Source organism: Leptodactylus fuscus, chromosome 8, assembly GCF_031893055.1.
Source record: "Leptodactylus fuscus isolate aLepFus1 chromosome 8, aLepFus1.hap2, whole genome shotgun sequence".
In the NCBI taxonomy this organism is placed as follows: Eukaryota; Metazoa; Chordata; class Amphibia; order Anura; family Leptodactylidae; genus Leptodactylus; species Leptodactylus fuscus.
In genome coordinates, this window is record NC_134272.1 from 917,055 (window position 1) to 932,140 (window position 15,086).

At 53.2% G+C, this 15,086-nt stretch overlaps 1 long non-coding RNA gene across 1 annotated transcript; it reads right to left on the reverse strand.

Moving 5' to 3' along the window:
- Window positions 1–13,262: 13,262 nt before the first annotated feature.
- Window positions 13,263–15,069, reverse strand: LOC142216516 (uncharacterized). Its single transcript, XR_012717351.1, has 3 exons — window positions 14,995–15,069; window positions 13,559–13,699; window positions 13,263–13,519 (listed from the first exon to the last, which is right to left on the reverse strand). It is a non-coding gene; the product is annotated as an uncharacterized LOC142216516 (long non-coding RNA).
- Between the last annotated feature and the right edge of the window lie 17 nt (window positions 15,070–15,086).

The window sequence follows — 15,086 nt, forward strand, 5'->3', positions numbered from 1 at the left end:
TCCCCATACTGCCGGCTACTGGCATGTGAAGGGTTACAGTGTATAATAAACCAGTGCAGAGACAACATGGAGCAGCTCAGACCATACAGCCATACTTACCCCAGTAAGCCGAGGGCTGAGCAGGAGGTGATCCCCATACTGAGGGCTACTGGCATGTGAAGGGTTACAGTGTATAATAAACCAGTGCAGAGACAACATGGAGCCGCTCAGACCATACAGCCATACTTACCGCAGTAAGCCGAGGGCTGGGCAGGAGGTGATCCCCATACTGCCGGCTACTGGCATGTGAAGGGTTACAGTGTATAATAAACCAGTGCAGAGACAACATGGAGCAGCTCAGACCATACAGCCATACTTACCCCAGTAAGCAGAGGGCTGAGCAGGAGGCGATCCCCATACTGCCGGCTACTGGCATGTGAAGGGTTACAGTGTATAATAAACCAGTGCAGAGACAACATGGAGCAGCTCAGACCATACAGCCATACTTACCCCAGTAAGCAGAGGGCAGAGCAGGAGGTGATCCCCATACTGCCGGCTACTGGCATGTGAAGGGTTACAGTGTATAATAAACCAGTGCAGAGACAACATGGAGCAGCTCAGACCATACAGCCATACTTACCCCAGTAAGCCGAGGGCTGGGCAGGAGGTGATCCCCATACTGCCGGCTACTGGCATGTGAAGGGTTACAGTGTATAATAAACCAGTGCAGAGACAACATGGAGCAGCTCAGACCATACAGCCATACTTACCCCAGTAAGCAGAGGGCAGAGCAGGAGGTGATCCCCATACTGCCGGCTACTGGCATGTGAAGGGTTACAGTGTATAATAAACCAGTGCAGAGACAACATGGAGCAGCTCAGACCATACAGCCATACTTACCGCAGTAAGCCGAGGGCAGAGCAGGAGGTGATCCCCATACTGCCGGCTACTGGCATGTGAAGGGTTACAGTGTATAATAAACCAGTGCAGAGACAACATGGAGCAGCTCAGACCATACAGCCATACTTACCCCAGTAAGCCGAGGGCTGGGCAGGAGGTGATCCCCATACTGCAGGCTACTGGCATGTGAAGGGTTACAGTGTATAATAAACCAGTGCAGAGACAACATGGAGCCGCTCAGACCATACAGCCATACTTACCGCAGTAAGCCGAGGGCTGAGCAGGAGGCGATCCCCATACTGCAGGCTACTGGCATGTGAAGGGTTACAGTGTATAATAAACCAGTGCAGAGACAACATGGAGCAGCTCAGACCATACAGCCATACTTACCCCAGTAAGCCGAGGGCTGAGCAGGAGGTGATCCCCATACTGCCGGCTACTGGCATGTGAAGGGTTACAGTGTATAATAAACCAGTGCAGAGACAACATGGAGCCGCTCAGACCATACAGCCATACTTACCGCAGTAAGCCGAGGGCTGAGCAGGAGGTGATCCCCATACTGCCGGCTACTGGCATGTGAAGGGTTACAGTGTATAATAAACCAGTGCAGAGACAACATGGAGCAGCTCAGACCATACAGCCATACTTACCGCAGTAAGCCGAGGGCAGAGCAGGAGGTGATCCCCATACTGCCGGCTACTGGCATGTGAAGGGTTACAGTGTATAATAAACCAGTGCAGAGACAACATGGAGCAGCTCAGACCATACAGCCATACTTACCTCAGTAAGCAGAGGGCAGAGCAGGAGGTGATCCCCATACTGCCGGCTACTGGCATGTGAAGGGTTACAGTGTATAATAAACCAGTGCAGAGACAACATGGAGCAGCTCAGACCATACAGCCATACTTACCCCAGTAAGCCGAGGGCAGAGCAGGAGGTGATCCCCATACTGCAGGCTACTGGCATGTGAAGGGTTACAGTGTATAATAAACCAGTGCAGAGACAACATGGAGCAGCTCAGACCATACAGCCATACTTACCGCAGTAAGCCGAGGGCTGAGCAGGAGGTGATCCCCATACTGCCGGCTACTGGCATGTGAAGGGTTACAGTGTATAATAAACCAGTGCAGAGACAACATGGAGCAGCTCAGACCATACAGCCATACTTACCCCAGTAAGCAGAGGGCTGAGCAGGAGGTGATCCCCATACTGCCGGCTACTGGCATGTGAAGGGTTACAGTGTATAATAAACCAGTGCAGAGACAACATGGAGCAGCTCAGACCATACAGCCATACTTACCTCAGCAAGCAGAGGGCAGAGCAGGAGGTGATCCCCATACTGAGGGCTACTGGCATGTGAAGGGTTACAGTGTATAATAAACCAGTGCAGAGACAACATGGAGCAGCTCAGACCATACAGCCATACTTACCCCAGTAAGCCGAGAGCTGAGCAGGAGGCGATCCCCATACTGCCGGCTACTGGCATGTGAAGGGTTACAGTGTATAATAAACCAGTGCAGAGACAACATGGAGCAGCTCAGACCATACAGCCATACTTACCGCAGTAAGCCGAGGGCTGAGCAGGAGGTGATCCCCATACTGCCGGCTACTGGCATGTGAAGGGTTACAGTGTATAATAAACCAGTGCAGAGACAACATGGAGCAGCTCAGACCATACAGCCATACTTACCCCAGTAAGCCGAGGGCTGAGCAGGAGGCGATCCCCATACTGCAGGCTACTGGCATGTGAAGGGTTACAGTGTATAATAAACCAGTGCAGAGACAACATGGAGCAGCTCAGACCATACAGCCATACTTACCCCAGTAAGCCGAGGGCTGAGCAGGAGGCGATCCCCATACTGCCGGCTACTGGCATGTGAAGGGTTACAGTGTATAATAAACCAGTGCAGAGACAACATGGAGCAGCTCAGACCATACAGCCATACTTACCCCAGTAAGCCGAGGGCTGAGCAGGAGGCGATCCCCATACTGCCGGCTACTGGCATGTGAAGGGTTACAGTGTATAATAAACCAGTGCAGAGACAACATGGAGCAGCTCAGACCATACAGCCATACTTACCTCAGTAAGCCGAGGGCAGAGCAGGAGGTGATCCCCATACTGCAGGCTACTGGCATGTGAAGGGTTACAGTGTATAATAAACCAGTGCAGAGACAACATGGAGCAGCTCAGACCATACAGCCATACTTACCCCAGTAAGCAGAGGGCTGAGCAGGAGGCGATCCCCATACTGCCGGCTACTGGCATGTGAAGGGTTACAGTGTATAATAAACCAGTGCAGAGACAACATGGAGCAGCTCAGACCATACAGCCATACTTACCCCAGTAAGCCGAGGGCTGAGCAGGAGGTGATCCCCATACTGCCGGCTACTGGCATGTGAAGGGTTACAGTGTATAATAAACCAGTGCAGAGACAACATGGAGCAGCTCAGACCATACAGCCATACTTACCCCAGTAAGCAGAGGGCAGAGCAGGAGGTGATCCCCATACTGCCGGCTACTGGCACGTGAAGGGTTACAGTGTATAATAAACCAGTGCAGAGACAACATGGAGCAGCTCAGACCATACAGCCATACTTACCCCAGCAAGCAGAGGGCAGAGCAGGAGGCGATCCCCATACTGCCGGCTACTGGCATGTGAAGGGTTACAGTGTATAATAAACCAGTGCAGAGACAACATGGAGCAGCTCAGACCATACAGCCATACTTACCCCAGTAAGCCGAGGGCTGAGCAGGAGGTGATCCCCATACTGCCGGCTACTGGCATGTGAAGGGTTACAGTGTATAATAAACCAGTGCAGAGACAACATGGAGCAGCTCAGACCATACAGCCATACTTACCGCAGTAAGCCGAGGGCTGAGCAGGAGGCGATCCCCATACTGCCGGCTACTGGCATGTGAAGGGTTACAGTGTATAATAAACCAGTGCAGAGACAACATGGAGCAGCTCAGACCATACAGCCATACTTACCCCAGTAAGCCGAGGGCAGAGCAGGAGGCGATCCCCATACTGCCGGCTACTGGCATGTGAAGGGTTACAGTGTATAATAAACCAGTGCAGAGACAACATGGAGCAGCTCAGACCATACAGCCATACTTACCCCAGTAAGCCGAGGGCTGGGCAGGAGGTGATCCCCATACTGCAGGCTACTGGCATGTGAAGGGTTACAGTGTATAATAAACCAGTGCAGAGACAACATGGAGCAGCTCAGACCATACAGCCATACTTACCTCAGCAAGCAGAGGGCAGAGCAGGAGGCGATCCCCATACTGCCGGCTACTGGCATGTGAAGGGTTACAGTGTATAATAAACCAGTGCAGAGACAACATGGAGCAGCTCAGACCATACAGCCATACTTACCCCAGTAAGCAGAGGGCTGAGCAGGAGGTGATCCCCATACTGCCGGCTACTGGCATGTGAAGGGTTACAGTGTATAATAAACCAGTGCAGAGACAACATGGAGCAGCTCAGACCATACAGCCATACTTACCTCAGCAAGCCGAGGGCAGAGCAGGAGGTGATCCCCATACTGCCGGCTACTGGCATGTGAAGGGTTACAGTGTATAATAAACCAGTGCAGAGACAACATGGAGCAGCTCAGACCATACAGCCATACTTACCGCAGTAAGCCGAGGGCTGAGCAGGAGGCGATCCCCATACTGCCGGCTACTGGCATGTGAAGGGTTACAGTGTATAATAAACCAGTGCAGAGACAACATGGAGCAGCTCAGACCATACAGCCATACTTACCCCAGTAAGCCGAGGGCAGAGCAGGAGGCGATCCCCATACTGCCGGCTACTGGCATGTGAAGGGTTACAGTGTATAATAAACCAGTGCAGAGACAACATGGAGCAGCTCAGACCATACAGCCATACTTACCCCAGTAAGCCGAGGGCAGAGCAGGAGGCGATCCCCATACTGCCGGCTACTGGCATGTGAAGGGTTACAGTGTATAATAAACCAGTGCAGAGACAACATGGAGCAGCTCAGACCATACAGCCATACTTACCCCAGTAAGCCGAGGGCTGAGCAGGAGGTGATCCCCATACTGAGGGCTACTGGCATGTGAAGGGTTACAGTGTATAATAAACCAGTGCAGAGACAACATGGAGCAGCTCAGACCATACAGCCATACTTACCCCAGTAAGCAGAGAGCTGAGCAAGAGGTGATCCCCATACTGCAGGCTACTGGCATGTGAAGGGTTACAGTGTATAATAAACCAGTGCAGAGACAACATGGAGCCGCTCAGACCATACAGCCATACTTACCGCAGTAAGCCGAGGGCTGAGCAGGAGGCGATCCCCATACTGCAGGCTACTGGCATGTGAAGGGTTACAGTGTATAATAAACCAGTGCAGAGACAACATGGAGCAGCTCAGACCATACAGCCATACTTACCCCAGTAAGCCGAGGGCAGAGCAGGAGGCGATCCCCATACTGCCGGCTACTGGCATGTGAAGGGTTACAGTGTATAATAAACCAGTGCAGAGACAACATGGAGCAGCTCAGACCATACAGCCATACTTACCCCAGTAAGCCGAGGGCTGAGCAGGAGGTGATCCCCATACTGAGGGCTACTGGCATGTGAAGGGTTACAGTGTATAATAAACCAGTGCAGAGACAACATGGAGCCGCTCAGACCATACAGCCATACTTACCGCAGTAAGCCGAGGGCTGGGCAGGAGGTGATCCCCATACTGCCGGCTACTGGCATGTGAAGGGTTACAGTGTATAATAAACCAGTGCAGAGACAACATGGAGCAGCTCAGACCATACAGCCATACTTACCCCAGTAAGCAGAGGGCTGAGCAGGAGGCGATCCCCATACTGCCGGCTACTGGCATGTGAAGGGTTACAGTGTATAATAAACCAGTGCAGAGACAACATGGAGCAGCTCAGACCATACAGCCATACTTACCCCAGTAAGCAGAGGGCAGAGCAGGAGGTGATCCCCATACTGCCGGCTACTGGCATGTGAAGGGTTACAGTGTATAATAAACCAGTGCAGAGACAACATGGAGCAGCTCAGACCATACAGCCATACTTACCCCAGTAAGCCGAGGGCTGGGCAGGAGGTGATCCCCATACTGCCGGCTACTGGCATGTGAAGGGTTACAGTGTATAATAAACCAGTGCAGAGACAACATGGAGCAGCTCAGACCATACAGCCATACTTACCCCAGTAAGCAGAGGGCAGAGCAGGAGGTGATCCCCATACTGCCGGCTACTGGCATGTGAAGGGTTACAGTGTATAATAAACCAGTGCAGAGACAACATGGAGCAGCTCAGACCATACAGCCATACTTACCCCAGTAAGCCGAGGGCTGGGCAGGAGGTGATCCCCATACTGCAGGCTACTGGCATGTGAAGGGTTACAGTGTATAATAAACCAGTGCAGAGACAACATGGAGCCGCTCAGACCATACAGCCATACTTACCGCAGTAAGCCGAGGGCTGAGCAGGAGGCGATCCCCATACTGCAGGCTACTGGCATGTGAAGGGTTACAGTGTATAATAAACCAGTGCAGAGACAACATGGAGCAGCTCAGACCATACAGCCATACTTACCCCAGTAAGCCGAGGGCTGAGCAGGAGGTGATCCCCATACTGCCGGCTACTGGCATGTGAAGGGTTACAGTGTATAATAAACCAGTGCAGAGACAACATGGAGCAGCTCAGACCATACAGCCATACTTACCCCAGTAAGCAGAGGGCAGAGCAGGAGGTGATCCCCATACTGCCGGCTACTGGCATGTGAAGGGTTACAGTGTATAATAAACCAGTGCAGAGACAACATGGAGCAGCTCAGACCATACAGCCATACTTACCCCAGTAAGCCGAGGGCTGAGCAGGAGGTGATCCCCATACTGAGGGCTACTGGCATGTGAAGGGTTACAGTGTATAATAAACCAGTGCAGAGACAACATGGAGCAGCTCAGACCATACAGCCATACTTACCCCAGTAAGCAGAGGGCAGAGCAGGAGGTGATCCCCATACTGAGGGCTACTGGCATGTGAAGGGTTACAGTGTATAATAAACCAGTGCAGAGACAACATGGAGCAGCTCAGACCATACAGCCATACTTACCTCAGCAAGCAGAGGGCTGAGCAGGAGGCAAAGTGCGCCATGTTGCCGGATACCGGCTCCATTCCTTATGGTGGCTGCAGCGTTGATGCCAGTCCTGGAACAACATGCCTCATTTCTCGAGGAGCGCGCGCGCCATTTCCAGTACGCCATTTGTAGTGGATTGCTGGGCTAGGCGCGCATACTTCAGGGAGAACCTGAAGCGCCTCCATGTGCTACCATCCATGTTTAGTGGGGAATTCCTGACCATGTAATTCCACTCACATGTGAACCAAGGCAAGTCCAAATAGAAACCATCGGCATCATCTTGGAACAGGGACCAGCCCTGTATACAGCCCGGAAAGCCCAGCAACTGCCGAAAAGTCCTGAACACATCCCGTCTCTTCCGGCACCTAGAGAGAAAAAAGAACACAATTGGGCCGGACGACTTCCTTACCTTTATAGGAGGGGTCCTTGTTAATTGTTTAATTATTCACGATTGCTAACTAACCTGTCTCTCTGGTTGTACCGAGGGGACGAAATCCCTTGTGTAATTGTGTAATTGTGCTGCCGTAGGACGTACGGGAAAGAAATGTTTATGAACCCTTGAAGTGTCCCATTTATCTTCGGCGTCAGACCCCTCAGAGTCTATTGGGTTTAGCTGAAGGGGAGACCTGTCTGAATTATCTGGAGATTAGAAGTGGACTCCCGATTCTAGTTTCTTTACAGACGACTCTTCTCCTTTCCAGAGAGTTGAATTCTCTTGTAGTAGGATTGAGAAGAACTCAGGAATTAAATTGAACCCACTCAACTGTTCCTATGTAAGCAAATCAAATAAAAAAAAAAAAAAATGCTTTATTGGCACGTCCGAATAGGTATTTGGCATTGCCAAAGCTAGTAAAGTGGGTGGGGGGGGGGGGGGGGGGGGAGTTGGGTTGGGTGGGTGGTAGGTATGGGGGGGGTTCGGTTATAACAGTCCATGGAGTCTCATCTTCCTCTTCGTTGGTGACTGCTATATGGGGAGGTGGAGGTGGGGGTGGGGCGGGTGTATTGGGATAAATATAACAGTCCGTGGAGTCTCATCTTCCTCTGGTTTGGTGACAGCTGGACACGTATTGGGCAGCGATCTCCACAGTGGTCTCTTCTTCTCCCAGTTGGATGTAGAGTTTCCTTTTCTCGTCTGGGATGTGGGCAGAGAGTCTTTGGTAGTAGACGGCCCTCACAGCTGAGTATTTGGTGCAGTGTAGCAGGAAGTGGGTCTGGTCTTCTAGGACCCCCTGGTCACAGTGCTGGCACAGTCTCTTCTCCCGTGGCTTGTACGTCTGCCTGTATCGCCCCGTCTCTATCTCTAGGTTGTGGGCGCTCAGTCTGTATCGGCTCAGGGTCTGTCTGTGCTTGGGGTGGTGTATTCTCTCCAGGTAGGTGGCCATGGTGTAGTCCCTTTGTAGGGATTGGTACACATTGGTGAGTTTCTTGGAGTTATTTATTTCGTTTCTCCATTCTTCAATGTACCGCTCTCTGTTTGCCTCTGTGGTCGCCTTTATTTCGGCCTTGGTTATCATCTGTTGGTGTTTTTGGTTTGGTGGTTGGCTGCTGTTTGGTTGGTGAATGTCTGGTTTGCTCAGGTGGCTTAGCCATGCTTGGTGGTGGTAGGAGTCAGCAATGATGGTTCCCAGTAGCGCCTCCTCCTGGCAGATAATGTATTCGGCTAGCATCTCCCAGCTCTTCAGGCTCCATTCTGTAGGGGGAAGAAATGTTGTCGAATCCGGGAGAATGCTCAAAAAGACAAGGAATCAATTCTGATTTTTCCAATTCAAAATTAGATGAACAAGTTTTGCCATGAGTCAGTATCTAGAGATCTCCAAGGACGGGACACCGAGCGTTACGTCTGTACGATGACATACTTTATATAGGAGCCTGCCACTATAGAGAGATCCTCCAACAGTTTAACTCATGTCCAGTGTTCTGATTTATTTTGGGGAGACAGAGGAGGCACCTAAATCTCTGAGGGGGATTATACTTTAGGGCTCTATTCACACGACAGGGGTTGATTCTTGTGCGTCTGTTTTTTTCTAGGTCCATTCCCTTCAGTGCGTGAATAAGTCGTGCAAGCATTACTTTCTGGTTTTCCATGGACACCACGCGGCTCAGAAACTGTGTGGTGTGAATAAAGCTAGACAATGTGGTGTCTTCTATCACGTACCACACCTTGGTATCTCTGTGCCCCAGAGGACGCTCCAGTGAGGGATCTACCCCTCGCACCTTCTCCAATCTCTGTCGCCTGCTGTCACGACTTACCTTACTAAAATATTTACCCTCTCTCTCTCTCTCTTCTGGAATCTTCCCATCCTCCATCATGCTGTTATAACTCCGCTATTGATAAAACCCTCCCTGGACCCGTCCTGTGCTGCTAACTATCGACCCGTCTCTAACCTCCCCTTCATCTCTAAACTCTTGGAACGCCTGGTCTATTCTCGGTTAATCCGCGCTCTCTCTCCGCTAACTCTCTGCTTGACCCCTTACAATCTGGTTTCCGCACTCTGCACTCTACTGAAACGGCTCTCACAAAAGTCTCCAATGATCTGCTAATGGCTAAATCCAATGGTGACTTCTCTCTTCTTATTCTTCTGGACCTCTCTGCAGCTTGTGACACTGTTGACCATCATCTCCTCCTCACTCTGCTCCGCTCAGTCGGCCTCATGGACACTGCGCTCTCCTGGTTCTCCTCTTATCTCTCAGACCGCACTTTCAGTCTATCATTTGCGGGCTCTGTTTCCTCCCCTCTTTCCCTTGCTGTTGGGGTTCCTCAGGGCTCGGTCCTCGGCCCCCTGCTCTTTTCTCTCTACACAGCCCCCATTGGACAAACCATCGCCAGATTTGGCTTCAGGTCCCATCTTTATGCTGATGACACCCAATTATACACATCTTCCCGTGACATCACCCCTGCACTCATACAGAACACCAGTGACTGTCTCTCTGCTGTCTCTAATATCATGTCCTCACTCTATCTGACACTAAATCTCTCTAAGACTGAACTACTGCTGTTTCCACCATCTAATAGATCTGTCCCTGATATATCCATTGCAGTCTCAGGCCTTACTATAACTCCTAGGCAGTAGGCCCGCTGCCTCGGGGTCATGTGTGACGCAGACCTTTCCTTCACCCCTCATATTGAATCGCTCGCATGTTCATGTCACCTCCACCTCAAAAATATCTCCAGAATACACCCTTTCCTCACCAGAGATACACTAAAGACACTTACTGTCTCTCTGATTCATTCTCGCCTTGACTACTGTAACTCCTTACTAATCCGTCTTCCCCTCACTAAACTCTCCCCTCTACAATCTATTCTGAATGCAGCGGCTCATCTATCAGGCTAGACTCTACAGCGAGGCCTCCGGTCTGTGCCAGTCACTACAGCGAGGCCTCCGGTCTGTGCCGGTCACTACAGCGAGGCCTCTGGTCTGTGCCGGTCACTACGGCGAGGCCTCCGGTCTGTGCCGGTCACTACGGCGAGGCCTCCGGTCTGTGCCAGTCACTACAGCGAGGTCTCCGGTCTGTGCCGGTCACTACAGCGAGGTCTCCGGTCTGTGCCGGTCACTACAGCGAGGCCTCCGGTCTGTGCCGGTCACTACAGCGAGGCCTCCGGTCTGTGCCAGTCACTACAGCGAGGCCTCTGGTCTGTGCCGGTCACTACGGCGAGGCCTCCGGTCTGTGCCGGTCACTACGGCGAGGCCTCCGGTCTGTGCCAGTCACTACAGCGAGGTCTCCGGTCTGTGCCGGTCACTACAGCGAGGTCTCCGGTCTGTGCCGGTCACTACAGCGAGGCCTCCGGTCTGTGCCGGTCACTACGGCGAGGCCTCCGGTCTGTGCCGGTCACTACGGCGAGGCCTCCGGTCTGTGCCGTTCACTACAGCGAGGCCTCCGGTCTGTGCCGGTCACTACAGCGAGGCCTCGGGTCTGTGCCGGTCACTACAGCGAGGCCTCGGGTCTGTGCCGGTCACTACAGCGAGGCCTCGGGTCTGTGCCGGTCACTACAGCGAGGCCTCCGGTCTGTGCCGGTCACTACAGCGAGGCCTCCGGTCTGTGCCGGTCACTACAGCGAGGCCTCAGGTCTGTGCCGGTCACTACAGCGAGGCCTCGGGTCTGTGCCGGTCACTACAGTGATGCCTCCGGTCTGTGCCGGTCACTACAGCGAGGCCTCCGGTCTGTGCCGGTCACTACAGCGAGGCCTCCGGTCTGTGCCGGTCACTACAGCGAGGCCTCGGGTCTGTGCCGGTCACTACAGCGAGGCCTCGGGTCTGTGCCGGTCACTACAGTGATGCCTCCGGTCTGTGCCGGTCACTACAGCGAGGCCTCCGGTCTGTGCCGGTCACTACAGCGAGGCCTCCGGTCTGTGCCGGTCACTACAGCGAGGCCTCCGGTCTGTGCCGGTCACTACAGCGAGGCCTCCGGTCTGTGCCGGTCACTACAGCGAGGCCTCCGGTCTGTGCCGGTCACTACAGCGAGGCCTCCGGTCTGTGTCGGTCACTACAGCGAGGCCTCCGGTCTGTGCCGGTCACTACAGCGAGGCCTCCGGTCTGTGCCGGTCACTACAGCGAGGCCTCCGGTCTGTGCCGGTCACTACAGCGAGGCCTCCGGTCTGTGCCGGTCACTACAGCGAGGCCTCCGGTCTGTGCCGGTCACTACAGCGAGGCCTCCGGTCTGTGCCGGTCACTACAGCGAGGCCTCGGGTCTGTGCCGGTCACTACAGCGAGGCCTCGGGTCTGTGCCGGTCACTACAGCGAGGCCTCCGGTCTGTGCCGGTCACTACAGCGAGGCCTCCGGTCTGTGCCGGTCACTACAGCGAGGCCTCTGGTCTGTGCCGGTCACTACAGCGAGGCCTCCGGTCTGTGCCGGTCACTACAGCGAGGCCTCCGGTCTGTGCCGGTCACTACAGCGAGGCCTCCGGTCTGTGCCGGTCACTACAGCGAGGCCTCCGGTCTGTGTCGGTCACTACAGCGAGGCCTCCGGTCTGTGCCGGTCACTACAGCGAGGCCTCGGGTCTGTGCCGGTCACTACAGCGAGGCCTCGGGTCTGTGCCGGTCACTACAGCGAGGCCTCCGGTCTGTGCCGGTCACTACAGCGAGGCCTCCGGTCTGTGCCGGTCACTACAGCGAGGCCTCTGGTCTGTGCCGGTCACTACAGCGAGGCCTCCGGTCTGTGCCGGTCACTACAGCGAGGCCTCCGGTCTGTGCCGGTCACTACAGCGAGGCCTCCGGTCTGTGCCGGTCACTACAGCGAGGCCTCCGGTCTGTGTCGGTCACTACAGCGAGGCCTCCGGTCTGTGCCGGTCACTACAGCGAGGCCTCGGGTCTGTGCCGGTCACTACAGCGAGGCCTCCGGTCTGTGCCGGTCACTACAGCGAGGCCTCGGGTCTGTGCCGGTCACTACAGCGAGGCCTCCAGTCTGTGCCGGTCACTACAGCGAGGCCTTGGGTCTGTGCCGGTCACTACAGCGAGGCCTCGGGTCTGTGCCGGTCACTACAGCGAGGCCTCCGGTCTGTGCCGGTCACTACAGCGAGGCCTCCGGTCTGTGCCGGTCACTACAGCGAGGCCTCGGGTCTGTGCCAGTCACTACATTGGCTGCCTATTCATTATAGAATAAAATATAAAGTTCTCCCCCTCCCCCACAAGGCTCTCCATAATGCCGCACCTCCCTACATCTCCTCTCTCATCTCTGTCTACTGCCCAACCCCCGCTCTCCGCTCACTCAATGACCTAACACTTCCATCCTCTATTATCAGAACCTCCCCCGCTCGTATACAAGACTTCTCCCGAGCTGCACCACTTCTCTGGAATGTTCTACCCCGGACAATCAGAGTAACTCCCAATTTCTACAGCGTCAAACACAAACTAAAGACGCATCTTATCAGACCGGCCGATCACAATGTCTAACGTAAACCCTTCCCCCTCCTCTGTCCCCGCCCCCACATTACCCCACATGATATGATGTCATCTCAGGATAACTTTATAGGTCCGAGCTCCATCCACATGTTACAGGACACGACTGGTGACGGCTCATAAAGTCTTATGTTTATGTAATGACAGTCACCGCTATTACAGAAGTGTCTGACCCCTGTATAAGCAATGCCGCCCCTGCTACCTCCTATATCACCCCCTCTACCTCATAGACTGTAAGCTCGTGTGTCACCCCCTCTACCTCATAGATTGTAAGCTCTTGTGTCCCCCCCTCTACCTCATAGACTGTAAGCTCTTGTGTCCCCCCTCTACCTCATAGATTGTAAGCTCCTGTGTCACCCCCTCTACCTCATAGATTGTAAGCTCTTGTGTCCCCCCTCTACCTCATAGATTGTAAGCTCTTGTGTCACCTCCTCTACCTCATAGATTGTAAGCTCTTGTGTCCCCCCCTCTACCTCATAGATTGTAAGCTCTTGTGTCCCCCCCTCTACCTCATAGATTGTAAGCTCTTGTGTCACCCCCTCTACCTCATAGATTGTAAGCTCTTGTGTCACCTCCTCTACCTCATAGATTGTAAGCTCTTGTGTCCCCCCTCTACCTCATAGATTGTAAGCTCTTGTGTCCCCCCTCTACCTCATAGATTGTAAGCTCTTGTGTCACCCCCTCTACCTCATAGATTGTAAGCTCTTGTGTCACCCCCTCTACCTCATAGATTGTAAGCTCTTGTGTCACCCCCTCTACCTCATAGATTGTAAGCTCTTGTGTCACCCCCGTCTACCTCATAGATTGTAAGCTCTTGTGTCACCCCCTCTACCTCATAGATTGTAAGCTCTTGTGTCCCCCCCCTCTACCTCATAGATTGTAAGCTCCTGTGTCCCCCCCCTCTACCTCATAGATTGTAAGCTCTTGTGTCCCCCCCTCTACCTCATAGATTGTAAGCTCCTGTGTCCCCCCCTCTACCTCATAGATTGTAAGCTCTTGTGTCCCCCCCTCTACCTTATAGATTGTAAGCTCCTGTGTCCCCCCCTCTACCTCATAGATTGTAAGCTCCTGTGTCCCCCCCTCTACCTCATAGATTGTAAGCTCTTGTGTGTCCCCCCCTCTACCTTATAGATTGTAAGCTCTTGTGTCCCCCCCTCTACCTCATAGACTGTAAGCTCTTGTGTCCCCCCTCTACCTCATAGATTGTAAGCTCTTGTGTCCCCCCCTCTACCTTATAGATTGTAAGCTCTTGTGTCCCCCCCTCTACCTCATAGACTGTAAGCTCTTGTGTCCCCCCTCTACCTCATAGATTGTAAGCTCTTGTGTCCCCCCTCTACCTCATAGATTGTAAGCTCTTGTGTCCCCCCCTCTACCTCATAGATTGTAAGCTCTTGTGTCACCCCCTCTACCTCATAGATTGTAAGCTCTTGTGTCACCCCCTCTACCTCATAGATTGTAAGCTCTTGTGTCCCCCCCTCTACCTCATAGATTGTAAGCTCTTGTGTCCCCCCTCTACCTCATAGATTGTAAGCTCTTGTGTCCCCCCTCTACCTCATAGACTGTAAGCTCTTGTGTCCCCCCCTCTACCTCATAGATTGTAAGCTCTTGTGTCCCCCCTCTACCTCATAGATTGTAAGCTCTTGTGTCCCCCCCTCTACCTCATAGACTGTAAGCTCTTGTGTCCCCCCCTCTCCCTCATAGACTGTAAGCTCTTGTGTCCCCCCTCTACCTCATAGACTGTAAGCTCTTGTGTCCCCCCTCTACCTCATAGACTGTAAGCTCTTGTGTCCCCCCCTCTACCTCATAGACTGTAAGCTCTTGTGTCACCCCCCTCTACCTCATAGATTGTAAGCTCTTGTGTCCCCCCCTCTACCTCATAGACTGTAAGCTCTTGTGTCCCCCCTCTACCTCATAGAGTGTAAGCTCTTGTGTCACCCCCTCTACCTCATAGATTGTAAGCTCTTGTGTCACCCCTCTACCTCATAGAGTGTAAGCTCTTGTGTCCCCCCCTCTACCTCATAGATTGTAAGCTCTTGTGTCCCCCCCTCTACCTCATAGACTGTAAGCTCTTGTGTCACCCCCTCTACCTCATAGACTGTAAGCTCTTGTGTCACCTCCTCTACCTCATAGATTGTAAGCTCTTGTGTCCCCCCCTCTACCTCATAGATTGTAAGCTCTT